The 2531-nt window shown below is 39.9% G+C and overlaps 1 long non-coding RNA gene across 1 annotated transcript; it reads right to left on the bottom strand.

Moving 5' to 3' along the window:
* Positions 1–244: 244 nt before the first annotated feature.
* Positions 245–1777, bottom strand: LOC134751917 (uncharacterized). The gene is made up of 2 exons (XR_010128721.1): positions 843–1777; positions 245–741 (listed from the first exon to the last, which is right to left on the bottom strand). It is a non-coding gene; the product is annotated as an uncharacterized LOC134751917 (long non-coding RNA).
* Between the last annotated feature and the right edge of the window lie 754 nt (positions 1778–2531).

Here is a 2531-nt window from a genome sequence, read left to right as displayed (position 1 = left end):
CGAGCGAAAACTCGTATGTACATCGAATAATTTTGTTTCGATTAATTTTAGGAATAATTATGATCATTGTTGTTTTATAGGTTTTAGGGACTGGATTTCGAAACTGATAACCATCTTGGAATCCAAGATGGCGGACATGCACTATGTCATAAAAGTCGTCATGGATGGCGTTTTATGGGTTTAAGCGAGTGCAGATTTCAAAAATTATGACCATTTTGGAATCCAAGATGGCGGACATGCACTATGTCATAAAAGTCGTCATGGATGTCGTTTTATAGGTTTTAGGGAGTGCTAGTTTCGAAAATGATGACCATTTTGGAATCCAAGATGGCGGACATGCACTATGTCATAAAAGTCGTCATGGATGTCGTTTTATAGGTTTAAGCGAGTGCAGATTTCAATAATTATGACCATTTTGGAATCCAAGATGGCGGACATGCACTATGTCATAAAAGTCGTCATGGATGTCGTTTTATAGGTTTTAGGGAGTGCTAGTTTCGAAAATGATGACCATTTTGGAATCCAAGATGGCGGACATGCACTATGTCATAAAAGTCGTCATGGATGTCGTTTTATAGGTTTAAGCGAGTGCAGATTTCAAAAATTATGACCATTTTGGAATCCAAGATGGCGGACATGCACTATGTCATAAAAGTCGTCATGGATGTCGTTTTATAGGTTTTAGGGAGTGCTAGTTTCGAAAATGATGACCATTTTTGAATCCAAGATGGCGGACATGCACTATGTCATAAAAGTCGTCATGGATGTCGTTTTATAGGTTTAAGCGAGTGCAGATTTCAATAATTATGACCATTTTGGAATCCAAGATGGCGGACATGCACTATGTCATAAAAGTCGTCATGGATGTCGTTTTATAGGTTTTAGGGAGTGCTAGTTTCGAAAATGATGACCATTTTGGAATCCAAGATGGCGGACATGCACTATGTCATAAAAGTCGTCATGGATGTCGTTTTATAGGTTTAAGCGAGTGCAGATTTCAAAAATTATGACCATTTTGGAATCCAAGATGGCGGACATGCACTATGTCATAAAAGTCGTCATGGATGTCGTTTTATGGGTTTTAGGGAGTGCTAGTTTCGAAAATGATGACCATTTTGGAATCCAAGATGGCGGACATGCACTATGTCATAAAAGTCGTCATGGATGTCGTTTTATAGGTTTAAGGGAGTGCAGATTTCAAAAATTATGACCATTTTGGAATCCAAGATGGCGGACATGCACTATGTCATAAGTCGTCATGGATGTCGTTTTATGGGTTTTAGGGAGTGCTAGTTTCGAAAATGGTGACCATTTTGGAATCCAAGATGGCGGACATGCACTATGTCATAAAAGTCGTCATGGACGTCGTTTTATAGGTTTAAGGGAGTGCAGAATTCAAAAATTATGACCATTTTGGAATCCAAGATGGCGGACATGCACTATGTCATAAAAGTCGTCATGGATGTCGTTTTATGGGTTTTAGGGAGTGCTAGTTTCGAAAATGATGACCATTTTGGAATCCAAGATGGCGGACATGCACTATGTCATAAAAGTCGTCATGGATGTCGTTTTATAGGTTTAAGGGAGTGTAGATTTCAAAAATTATGTCCATTTTGGAATCCAAGATGGCGGACATGCACTATGTCATAAAAGTCGTCATGGATGTCGTTTTATAGGTTTAAGGGAGTGCAGATTTCAAAAATTATGACCATTTTGGAATCCAACATGGCGGACATGCACTATGTCATAAAAGTCGTCATGGATGTCGTTTTATGGCTTTTAGGGAGTGCTAGTTTCGAAAATGATGGCCATTTTTTAATCCAAGATGGCGGACATGCACTATGTCATAAAAGTCGTCATGGATGTCGTTTTATAGGTTTAAGGGAGTGTAGATTTCAAAAATTATGTCCATTTTGAAATCCAAGATGGCGGACATGCACTATGTCATAAGTCGTCATGGATGTCGTTATATGGGTTTTGGGGAGTATCGATTTCGAAAATGATGACTAGTGTATTGGCGTCTCGAGCACTTACGTCATAGTGACGTCACTGACAGTTAGGTGTTAGTCGATGATAGACCGCGAGCAGAGCAGTCGTATCACGTGATGTTTGGGTTGACGAGCCGTTGGAAATACATTACATCGTATGATTTACTGTGGTAAATACAGGACATTACAATGACCATTTTGGAATCCAAGATGGCAAATTTACGACGGCTCAGCCATACGGTCAAAATTAGGTGGGGCTTGCTCGACCAAATGTTATAGAGGGACCCCTGGCAGTTTCTGACGCCGCCATTTTTATTTCAAAATGGCTGATTCTAAATGGCGCCCGATTTTCAAGTTTGTCCTAGCGCGCTAAATGTTGGTCACGGAAACTCGGGGTCCCATGGATTGCTATAAAAATATTTTTTTGAATAAATCCAAGATGGAAAAAATTACCACTTATTTTGTATAGCAACTTCTTAACGGTGCGAGATGGGTGAACGGTGCTCGACCAAATGTCATAGAGGGCCCCGCGACAAATTGGTC

The sequence above is a fragment of the Cydia strobilella genome, chromosome 23, assembly GCF_947568885.1.
Source record: "Cydia strobilella chromosome 23, ilCydStro3.1, whole genome shotgun sequence".
Taxonomy (NCBI): Eukaryota; Metazoa; Arthropoda; class Insecta; order Lepidoptera; family Tortricidae; genus Cydia; species Cydia strobilella.
Note: the sequence above shows the minus strand (reverse complement) of the source record. Positions and strands in the feature narration are given on the sequence as shown.